Source organism: Hirundo rustica, chromosome Z (genome assembly GCF_015227805.2).
Source record: "Hirundo rustica isolate bHirRus1 chromosome Z, bHirRus1.pri.v3, whole genome shotgun sequence".
NCBI lineage: Eukaryota > Metazoa > Chordata > Aves > Passeriformes > Hirundinidae > Hirundo > Hirundo rustica.
The window spans coordinates 20978826-20991044 of NC_053488.1; the positions used below are offsets into that span (position 1 = coordinate 20978826).

At 48.0% G+C, this 12219-nt stretch overlaps 1 protein-coding gene across 10 annotated transcripts in view; it reads right to left on the reverse strand.

Annotated features, from left to right (window-relative positions):
• The window catches only part of RUSC2 (RUN and SH3 domain containing 2), a 52592-nt gene that overhangs the window by 31569 nt on the left and 8804 nt on the right, over nt 1–12219 (reverse strand). For 2 of the 10 annotated variants that reach the window (XM_058424043.1, XM_040089488.2), the window contains exons 2-3: nt 6297–6400; nt 2938–3065 (exon numbers count right to left, since the gene is read on the reverse strand). The exons of 2 other annotated variants lie outside the window; for them this stretch is intronic. The gene's annotated coding sequence lies outside the window, so the exon portion shown is untranslated. Of the gene's footprint in view, nt 1–2937; nt 3066–6296; nt 6526–8171; nt 8512–12219 lie in introns of those variants that run through there. 6 more of the 10 variants (XM_040089482.2, XM_040089485.2, XM_040089483.2 and 3 more) reach the window with 5 other exon arrangements.

Genomic DNA, 12219 nt, shown 5'->3' on the forward strand with positions numbered 1-12219 from the left:
CAGCCAAGTATAAATGGAATATAAACTGACTGGAGCACTGCCAACTTTGTGCACTAACCACCCCCATGCCATTGCCTGTCAGTGCCAGGACACACCTCTTTTCTGGCAGTTTCCCCCTTCCTCCTCTCCTGTTGTGCTATGGACTGGCTAGCCTTCCTGACTAGGGTCAGGGATGCCTAAGGTCACCCTGTGCTCCACGCTGCCTCTCCTCTGACCCAGTGCTCCCCACCAAAACCAGCCACTCCGAGGAGCACATGAGAACAAACAGGCTGTCAGGCTTACTGTAAAAAGGAGTCACCATCTTCAGAGTGCTTTATAAAGGCAGTAATTATAAATAGCAAATGCCTATGGAAATGAAAATGAGGCATATGACAAGGAGCTCAATGCAGGAGGAGACATCTGAGTAAGGACGATGCTCTCAACACCATTCCGAGCATTACAACCTGCAGTTGGAGGACAAATCTCAGCAGGTAAGTTAGGTGCCACTGACTGTGAACAAGTGACAACAGCTTGTTGCCAGGAGGAGATGACTAAGTGCAGATGCATGCTGAAATCCTCTTCCTGGTTTTCTGAAGGGAGCTACAATCACTGCTCAGGGTAAGACACACTTTGGCAAGAAACCCCTTATAAGCCACTAGAGCAACTCACATGAGAGCAAGCGGTGATGGAGAGGTCAACCAGAGTAAGCCTAACCCCAGGGAGACATGTCACTCCAGGTACTAGTCATCAGAATGAATCAGGCAAAGCCAAGGAAGATACACTGTGTGGGCCACCAGCATCTTGGGACTAGAGATATGAAATATTTACTCCTTCCACTGGATAATCTCCTTGTGTGGGCTTATCATTTTGCCACCTGAGTTACTGGAAAAGGTTTGAGGGTAGGACTACAGGGAAAAATGCCATGTTAGCAAACACTGTAATGAACCTGCCTGCTAAGTGCAGAAAATTGCACTAGAACAATAATCAAGACAGGTCATTCTCCCTGCTAAGTAGGGCATCTGGGAGTACAGCCATGTTATCTGAGCTTACATTGGAGCTTACGCATGACAATGAAGCCTGAGGCACACATCCCTGCTCTTTGCCACGGGAACCCCAGAGAGGGACCAAAAGAAGTTATCTTGCTAAACAACCCAGGTGAATTTGGCTTATAGGCAAAAGGAGGCAAAGCAGGCAAGTGGCTGATCCCGCACCAGTGCAGGCAGACCATAACAGAGAAGAATGAGCCCACTGAAAGCACTCAGGGCATGCTCTTCCAGAAGCAATGGCAGCTACTGTGAGTTTATAAATAAGGTGCAGTTCCGGAGTCAAACTGATGAGATTAGTATAACTGGGTAGAAAGCAAGGACTCTCATCTGAGGTAATAGTGAGTTTGAGGCAAGTATCAGGTGAAAACCTACCATTTGCCAGGGTTTTCCATACAGGATCTAATTGAGTATTTTCCCCTATAACTCCCAGAGCAGAAACTCCCCTTTTCCCAAAGGGAACCGCTAGCATTCATACACTCTGAGGTATCTCTGACACTGTCCCCAAAAGCGTAACAAGACAGTGGCACTTGTTCTCTGCTTCCAGAGAGCATTCTGTGTCAGAGCAGAGAGTGGCAGTTTGGTGTCAAGGCCAGTCTCCTATCACTTGCCAAGGGTCAGTACAAAGGTTTGCTAACATCACTCAAATATTGATTATTTATCACTCAAAGGTACTGCCAGCCCCACAGCCTCAGCACTGCCCAAAGACCAACACATGGTTTCTCTTCCAAGAGTCCAAACTCAGAACTTGAGTCTGAGTGAGAAGTTGCCATCAGCCACATTATGGCCACTCACCTACATTACAGCTCTGCCTTCCACCTCCATCCCATTTACAGCAGACAACAAACACACCGGGTTTTGTTTGTTTTTTTAATCCCACTATCCGTAAATTTAGCAACCCTCAGCCTTGCCCAGTAAAAAGTACTTGCATGTGTCTGAGGGTTAGGAAAAAATATATTGTCTACATGATCCTGAGGCTGCAACACTGTTGTGGTGAGGAGAGAAAGAGCATGTGAACCAGTCTGCTTGCGTGCCATCTTAATAGGTAAGTTCTGGCTTTGACCCACTTCTTTCAGAAAATGAGTATTAAAGTCATTTCCATCAAGAGAGAAAACTAGAGCAGAATCAGAGACCAGAGGTATTTTGACAGGCCAGGCCATTTCTTTCTTATTGGAGAGTAACCAACTTTGAGATGAGTGCGAGGGCATGCAGGGAACCTGCCTGGCAGGTAATAATAATAATGGCAAATCCCTGCTAAGGCTCTTTACCAATACAGCTGTCATGGATCATTCCTACGGATTTCACCCCCTGCCAGCCAAGCTCCCTCAGCTTCTTCAAGCCTTATCCCACAGCCTCTCACACACCTGGAATGTGTTGGTGGGCTCTTTTGGGCTCAAGGACTGGACAGCCAGAAGCACTTTATCCACATCAGAACACTGCCCATGAAACAGCAGAGATAGCAGACAAGTGAGGTTTTCCACTGCCAGTCAGATTTCAGTGGTTTCCACAAGCACGAGGACAAAATTTTCGCCAGTATGGGCCCTGACTCCACAGCTGACAGGAAGGTACCTCCATCTCCAATCCTCCATGTCTCAACCACCTGCAGAGATCTCCACATCTCTTACTTTGGAGTTACTTTTTTCGGGTTCAACTATCAGAGCCATGCCTACTGAGATGAGTTTTCATCCAGTACCCATGACACAGAAGTGGCTTTGGATTTAACATCTCAAGCTGACCCAGTTTACATTAAACAGAATGGTAAAAAGCAAACAGAGGTGTAATTAGACCTTATTAATTTTTAAAAAGCAGATCTCTGGCATGTCAGGGTGAACAGTTATAATGCCAACAAGAACAAACAGCTTGGACAAGTACTGCAGAAAATACTTTATGTTAAAAAAAATAAATCTGAACTCACCAAGAAAGATGAAGAGATTAGAAGAGAAAGGCTCCTGATCAACTTGAATGAGTAACCACACCAAGAAGGATATTAGAGGTAAGAAAAGCAGCATCTTCAGTGCTGTTTTGGCAAGACAAATATTGGCCCTGCAACAATGACAGGTTAGATAATACAGGGGGAAGAAGGTGCAGAAAAGGAAATGAGCTTTTGAGTGGAAACAAATTCAAGAAGATGAAAGCACTCGAGTCAAAAGGACAAGATATTCTTGATCCCAGAACAATGAAAGAATAGCTGGTTGATCGCAGCTGGCAGCTGCACTATTGATAAAAATACCCATTAGCAAAGAGAGGAAGAAGGTGAAACCATGTGGCTGACAAATATTACAAGTAGAAGTCTGTAGCTGTTCTGCAAGGGCAGGGAAAGTGACCCATGTCAGACTTATCAGCCTACCCTTACAATTACATAAGTCTTTCAGAAAACTCTAGAAAAGAAAAATAAGATAGGGAAGTAAATTAAAAACAGGTCAAAGCACAACAAGGGGTTGCAAAAGTTAGAGTATTGTCTGGGTATCAGGGATCACACCAGAGTGAGATCTTGACTCACCAGGAACTGGAAGAAAATGAAGATGTTTGGGACTAAAAATTTGTTCTTTGTTTGCTCTCTCAGCCTCAGACACCTAACAGGCAGTAGTGGAGCTGTGGGCAGGCCATTCCTGAGTTCACAGCATATTCTCCTGGGCCACCTGCACTTTCTGCAATGCAGGTCCAGGTCCCTCATATCTAGAGATCCAGCTGCACCTTATCTCCGTCATCTGCATCGATGCAGTGAGGAAGACACACTCCTGTGGATGATTTCAGTCAGCTCCAGTCACCAGAACCTCTTGCCCATCTTTCAAGTGCCTCAAGGCAGAGATTATCTGTGCACTCTCACTGCTTAAGAGATGTTCTTGTAAGAGTGCTACCTACTAGCCAGGCACAGCCTGTCTGCCCTGGGGACATTCCCACCCCACACAGAAGGAGGCTGCATCACCTTCTTTTTATTTATTTATGCAACCATATATACATGAGTTTTCTTCCACATGCTGATACAGGCATGTGTGTCCTGTACATTCTGTTGCATATCCTGTCCTCCAGCCCATGATGTGTTGCACACAGTCATGCTGTTGTCACCCACCACCAATCTCCCATAGGAACCTGCTCTGCAGGAGCAACACAAACCCAGTCTGGTGCACACCTGCAGGAGACATCACACTCCCTGCTCCAATCAGCCTGAAAGGGTGGGTTCTGGGAGACACAGAGACGTTTTCCCAGGTCCAAGAGCAAGAGAAGGGTGAGAAGGAGCTGCGGCTCAGGAAGCCTTATGGTGCTTCCAGGACATAGTCATCGATCTGCAAGAAGGCAACATGTCACTTTGAGATTTTGCTGGAAGCCCACTCCTTCTCACCCGGCACCCTGCGCTGAAACTCTGGGTTTGGCCTCATCCCCAGGCATGACGACTGTGAAGCCTCCATAGGGATGGAGAGGGAACAACCAAATGAGAACCTGCAGCAGCAAAATGGTTCCTCCGGAGAACTGCTGCAGAAAGGGCTGTGGTGAGGATCGCCCCCACCCCCACAAACCCCGCAGGGCTGCAACACAGCACTCAGCGTCTGGGTGAACACCGTGAGAGGCTGGAGAATGACAACAGAAACAACACATTTGCATTCCCTGACAACCACAACCCTGAATTTCCTCTCTGTGCACTCTCCCAACTGGTCTCTGACCCAAAACCTCCTGCTCCCCCAGCTCTGCAATGCCTCTCATCTGCCTCTTCTTTCCACGCTTCCTCTGCAGCTCTGCCAAACATCTACCATTTTATCTACACTTTTCCCATCATTCTGTTGCTCTTTATAGGCCTAAAAGCTTTGTCTGAATTATTCTTGAGTCATTGGCAAATGGCAGAAAATTTTTGTGAAGAGGTAAGACCTGCCAAGCTCACTCTTTAGCAACACTGGTATAAAAGGCTGCAGGTGTGTGAAGATAAAAATGCAGATCTCCACTTCCCTTGTACTCCAGTACACCTTTATGACATCCATCAATCCACACCTTGTATGATATGTTACTCTATGACTCCCATTTACTTCACATCTGCTCAAAATCCTGCAACTGCAACCCCATGGGCTCAGCATTTTCCATAACTCCGAAAGACTGAATCTGCTATTCGATTATCTTCCTTTGTTATGACATTCCCAGTTGCACATTCCCCTACAGCTACGTCACTTTAACATATATACCAAAATCTCATTCTTTTATAATTCTGCTTTATTGTTCTCACTGTCATGGTGAACACTGCCCCTCCAGCATCCATATTCCTATCCCACATACATCCTTCTCTTTGTTCAAGCCCTTCTTCTATTTGCAGAGGCAATTTAATGGAAGGATTTGTGCAGGGGGTGGGGGAGGGAGGAAGAAGAAGGAAGGCGGGGAAGGAAAAGAGGGATTTGGCTATAACAAGACCATGTAATTAAGCTCCAGTAACTGGTACCCAGCCTGGACCCCTCATTTCAGTAATTAAAAGCAATAATTCCTCCATTCCTATATAACCTTTCTCATCTCAGCTGTGAAAAGAGACAGGGAGAAAGCATCCATTTACACCACCAGCACAGACACACCCTGGCAACACAAAGGACTCCTGCCTGCACAGAGCCCGTGCATCGCTCAGCAGAAGGACAGGGGTTTACATGCCGTTATATTTACCCTATAAATAGGGTGATTATTACATGCCTTCAGAACAAACAATTTACCAGTACTAGGGGAGGGGGGGTTGGGGGGGGGGGGGGGGGGGGGAGGCGGGGGAAGAAGGAAGGAAAAAAAAAGCCAAAAAAAGAAGGCAAAAGCCACAGTGACAGCAACCTTTTCTCTGTCTGAGCCCTTTGTCTCTGGCTTTTCATGGAAGCGCTGTCTGTCAAAACAGCTTTTGAGCGGCACAGCAGCATCATCGCCAGGGATGCACGGAGAGCATGGCAGCTGGCGGGACCACAACAATCCGTGTGGGCTCGGCTGTCATGGCAGGCACAATGGAGAGCTGTGCGGAGGCACTGCCAGGGCGAAGCACGACTTGCCTCTGTACAGCCAGCCCCGGACACGACAACGGCTATTTCACTGCTACAAAGGACAAACACAAACTCTGCGCAGCAGCCACAGCCTCCTCGCTTGCTCACATCCATGGCAGCCACAGCCAGCTCCAAAGCAATGCAGCCTCTGAAGAGACAAAGCAACCCTAAAATCCTTAAGCTTCATCGGCTAGCTGGCAACCACCACAGAAACAAACCGGCCACCGAGCGGCCCGAAAACCAACAGCACAACTGACACCCGCCATGGATAATTTGTTCATCTCACCTTTCCACAGATCCTTCATTCCCCGCCGCCTGTCAGTGAACACACTGCTCAGGCACTCCTGAGCGCTCAGATTCCAGAAGACTCCATGCTCTCTCACCAGGATGCTGTAGGAAACACAGAGTCAATTTTTTTTTTTCTGATTTTTTTTTTCTTCACAGCTGCATCCCTGCCAATGCAGAGGGTCTGCGCAATCACATCTCCGACGCTCCTGCTGCTGCTGCTGCTGCTGTGACGTTGCTGCGTGTGAAGGAGCAAGCATGCCCACAGCACCGCCGCTTCAGCTCGCAATCAGTCCCTGTGGAACCTCAGACAAGGCAGGGGATGGGAGGGAGCAGAAAAGGAGGGGATGATGGAGGATTGATTCGTATGCAAACTGGGAAAGCAGGAAGGCAGCATGATGAGAAATAAAAAGATCGAAGCCTGTGCCATAAAACAGAGCTGCAGCATCCTATTCTGTGATGCGACTGGATTTCAGACGTCGTGTGCTTTCAGGCTGCCTGATCTCTTCACGCTGTCTTTGCAAAGGAAATCAAAAGGGACTGGAACTACTGTTGATAATGGCAGCTAGAACCCGTGGAGATAAAATGGCAGTCTGCAAAGCAATGCATAGGAGGAGTAGGAGGATGGAAAAACTGCAAGAAGCTTTCTGAAGCTTCTTTCAATTTCTGTCTTGCCTTGCCCTAGACAGCTTCATCAACAGAATCTATACAGCATCCCTGAAATGCAGCCATATCCAGAGCAAGATGCAACCACCAGCACTTCCCACAGTGCTGAATCCACCTGGCAGGGCAGGATGCCTCCAGTGGCTGCTCTCACAGGGGACCTCAAATGAAGATCGTACCAACTCTTAGCTGCAGTTTGTGATTACAGTGCTGCCCATGATCTGGGTTAGATCCCAGCATCGCAGCAATGCAACCCACAGCAGATCTTCCTTCCTGAAACAGGGGGTCACTACTTGTAAAGCTCAGGCTCTCCTGCTATCTGGAAGGATTTTTCCATATCTCTTTTCACCAGAGGCAGCTGGTGAGAAGGGGTGATGGAACTTGCTCCAGAGGCAGAGTTGTGCAGCTCCTGACAGTGTACAGTAGCTGTGCCAAGGACAAATGTGGCTACTTTTGCTTTTCTACCCACTGGGTTATAACCACATCCCAAAAACTCAGCTGTACTCTGGCTTGTGCTGTGCCAGGGCAGATGTTTCTAGCACTGAAGCAGCATCCGTCCTGGAGGGGTCACTCACATCACTGCACTTTCTCATCCAGCCCTGTGCCTACAGCCCTGTGTACAGCCAAGCACAGCCCAGAAACTGGAACATCCACACTGGAAAAGGCAAAACCTGTGAGACCCAACTTCCTAAAACGAGGCTCTGTGGGAGGTGAGCAGATCAGAGCAAGGCAGAGAAGGGGTAAAATTGTCACACCGACACAGAACTCTAAGAAATTAAAAACTGCCACATGGCTGAGTACTTTCTACTTTATGCCGTGATGTACCCAAAGCAGCAAACACGTAACACAAATAAAACAACCCAGACAAAATAACGTTCTACAGAAGCTTCTGCCTCTGGAGAGGTCAACATAAAAACGACGACAGAAAAATGTTAGACTTATTACTGGAAGTGGATGCCAATTATCACAGATCCAAGAACACTACAAATGTTGAAAATATCTCTTCAAGTAACATTTAAATCAGATTTCTGACAGGAAACCATGGGGCAGGGGGGTGGCTCCCACCAGGGCTTTCAGAGGCAGGAGTCCAGGACTCCCCCCAGTGCAATGAGACCATTCCACCAGGAAAAGAGAAAGGGCCTTGGGCTGTAGGCTGTGCAGACTGTTTGCAATGCACTGGAGCCAGCGTCACAGATGCAGCTCTGCTACTCACCTCTAAACCACAGTGAATGATCCCTCCACCAGTCCCGGAGGTCAGGCTCCACAGGTCCCAGAGATCAGATCCTTCCTGGTAAGTCAATGTATCGGTCCTATCAGCGGCACTTCACACTCCCCAGCCCACTGCCTGCCTTTCCTGGGATGCTCAGGACCCACTCCACCAGCTGGTCCCTTCAAGAGGCAGGGACAAGCCCCCGGGAGGATGCAGGAGTGAGGGACCCACCTCCATGCCTGGCCATTACAGCAAGAAGAAGGCCAGTTCTGGCCAGCTCTGCTCCAACCAAGCTGCTGTAAATGAGACTATTTACTTGCTCCCATTAACGTGCAAACCCAGCACCCCGTACAGCCAGTCCCATTGTACTGTCAGTGTTAATTAAGGCAGGCTCAGACAGACATCTCCGGCCCCTTCAGCTGGGACAGTCAGGGAGCAACAGTGAGGAAAGAGACGGAGAGTTTCGGCTGTGGAGCTCTGTGCAGAACAAGGAGCATTTGTTACCCAGGAGACTCGTTCCCACAGCAGAGAGGAGAATGGAAACTATTTCGGTGCCCTCCCCAGCCCTCCACAAGCACTGCCAATGCTGACGCCAGGAGGTATAAATGCTGGCAGGCTGAGTGCTCGCCTTCATCCCTGCCCCTGCCCCTGCCACAGGACACTGGAGTTAACCAATTCACTGACAGCAGTGCCTGTCTGGTGTAGCAGATACACGCCCCAGAGCAGATGCAGTCAGGGGGTATTTTCTTTAAAATGAGACAGAGCAATGAAGCAGACAAAGGGTTATCGAATAAACGCTCCTATCTACAGGTCTGTTCCCAACATAAATGTCTGTACCTTCCTCCCCAAAATACATTCTGCATGTTCCCCAGATCTCAAACTCAACGTGGCCTCGACCCTCTGCAGCACACACCCCTTTGCCGCATCTCCCTCCCCGATCTGCCTCACTCAGCAACAGCGCTAGGAACTGATGGCCCATCCCAAAGCTTTGCAGGCAGCAAAGATCTCAGGCGCTAATAAGAAGAACAAAGCTCTTTCTTGCAGACTGTCTTCTAAGAGATGACTTCTATTTGATCACAGAGATGAGTCAGTGCAAGAAGTGGAGCACGGCTGACTCCACAGCATGATGCATGGAGGGAGCCGGGATTCTGCAGCCTTGTGACTGTATTCCTTGGAGAAGGAAGGTGAGAGAGATGGAGGTGTCTAGACATGCCTGCTCCGACAGTAACAGGGGTTCTAGCTTCACCTGGGCGGGTAGGGATAGGTGCTTCCCACAGACTCCAGCACTCCATGGTGTAGGTAGCTCAGCAGGAGATAATTCCTTCTCAAGCAAGGTCAGTCTCACTATCCACAAGTATCTTAGGGGTCGGGCAGGATTTTTGTCTTCTTGCCTCCTTACCCCTTGTTCCAGGGCTGTCAGAATTGAATGCCTAACACAGTCTCCCACCTGTGAATTCCAGTAAGGAGGCATATCCTTCTCCCACTCCCGGGCTGCAGCAAAGCTTACCACTCTGGGGAAGCCACAGGTGCTGTGCTCACACTGAACATGAGCTGTACATTACCTGCAGTTCTTGCTGACAACAGCTAGGTCACAAATAGACCAACTGGGTGTTAGAAAGCCCAACACAATTTCGGTCATGGGCTTGGGCTTCTTCCTTCATATACCACCCAGGAATTGGCTGCTAAGGTCAGCACATGCCCACATACAAGAAGAACCCTTTCTACTTTTGCCACAATTGTGCAGTAAAATCACCCACCAGCTGACCCAGCCTCCCACTTATTTGCTGCAAAGCTGCTCCAGTGATGCATGAACTGGAAACAGCCCAGCCCCAGATTCCAGTCTGCTGTCTGAACTGTACTTCCAACATCACGCACTATGCTAGGACAGGTCTTTAATCATCCCTCACCATCAGGTGTGGGGTGCAACCTGAGCACCCTCAAAACTGCCAGGCAGCCCCAGCAGCTGCCTCCAGCTCACAGCTGTACCCCAGCAAAGGGAGCTCCTCCTAAACAGCGGGCATTTTGACCAATCCCTCATTACCTTCAGTGTGTCCATGCCTCTCAAGCAAACAGAAAGTGGTACAAGTAAGAGCAAGCTCTCCACCACAGCAGAAAACCTGTGCCTTGCTATCTGCAGGTGCAACAGCAGGAACATGCCTAGGATACACATTCTGGCCACATTTGTAGCATGGCCACAGGGACATCTTTACTCTTTTTCATGTGCAGGACCACTCAGGAGCAAGGCAAAAGCAGCTCAGTGTCTTCCCACATTGCTTACCCATTGTTTGTGCCAGAAATCTAAATCTCACGGCAAGCCCACCCAGCACCAACACCATCCAGGCTGTTTGGGAAATGCTAGAGAGAGGGATGTTGGTCAGAGTTGAACTAAGATCATGGGCCTGCTCAACTGGAGCAAGGGGGAACCAGAAAACAGGAGCCAACAGGAAAGCAGATGATGAAACTTTATACAAATTCTCATAAAGAAAAACTAAAATAATTCCCCATTCCTTCAAGTCCTGTACCTCAGGGTCGGACAACATCTCTCTGACACACCAGAGAACAATACAGGCTGATTGTTACCAACAAACGCTTGACACCTTTTCTGTTCAGTGGGAACAGATACAGCAGCCTTTGAATGAGGGGTCAAACATCCAAGACGATTGATAAAAACATATGTTAGCACAGTGGAAATGCCTGCCCTTAGCCCTCACATTTCCCTAGGGGATCACCAACTGATCCACACTGAACCTGCTTTCCAAGGGGAACTGAGGACAGAGGCACAGACAGGAGTCTATGAGGTTTTGCCGGTCAAAGACACATTCTCAACATCCAGATTCACCAGCCCACCATGATGACCCTGTGTCCCCAGTGAGCCCTGTCCGCTGCTCACTGCCCATAACAGCAGCACTGATTTCTTCAGGGCTAGCAACTCGAGCAGGAGCCACATTTCCAAATGAGGAAATGCCTTCAAAACAGAAAGCTGTTGCTGTTTTTTAAAAAAAGTTGGACATTTATTGTTGCTTGCTAACTGTCCTCTAACAGTATTCATTCCCCAAGTTCAGCCCTCTGATGTTTAATAACATTCTCTGAATTTCCAGCTTATCTTTATCCACGCACAGCTCACCCCTATCCACTTCATGTTCCAAAAATGAGCTTTAACGTCAGCATTTATCAAGCCTGTGTTTAAAGTTGTACCATTTGAGTTCTCTAATCATTTCATATTCGGTAGGCTTTCCATTTCTTTGATCACACCCATATTCCTTCTCTGGACCCGACCCAGTTTGCACACAGCCTTCAGAGAGTGACTGGAAACATTCACAGTCTTCCAAGCAAGGTCTCCCATGACTTAATATGCTAAAATTTCCCCGTCTACTAGAAGTGCTTTGTCCAGTGTGTCACATTGGATCACATGTATCTTTTCCATGGCTACATCACGTTAGCTGCTCAGTTATCTTGTACACCACTCTGACACCCTGAGTCTTCCCCTACTGTCACTCTTCTGCAGTGAGCTTCCAGACAGAGCTGAACTTTTTGCTCATTTCTCAGGCAAAGAACCATGCAATTTTGAACTATCCTGTTCCAGTTCCATAGTTGTTTGCTAAGGAATAATCCCAGCTCTCCCCACTGAATAACACTGAACAGCGTCTGATGAGGCTTCCTTAGCTTTGTGTGTTTAGCAAATATCATTACTGAAGTCTTACTTTTTGGTGCACAGAGCACCAAATAAATACATTATTTAATGTATTGAACAGCTTCCATTTTGAGGCTGATCTCCACTAACAACTTCCCTTCAGAACAGTAGTTCCCCTTCCAACATTCCTGTTATCTTCCTCTAGTCTCCTGACTGCCTGGTAGTTATCAAAGGGTACTATGAACGGAAGAACTACGCACGGACTAAAGGGAGGTAGGAGAAGCCCTTGAGAGATTCATTTCAGGTTATTAAACAAACAAAACACCAGCAAATGTTCTGGAACAAATAGGATAGGGAACCTCTGTGTCCTGCTCCACCTCTTTGCTGACCACTTGCAATCACTTCTAGAAAAATCATACT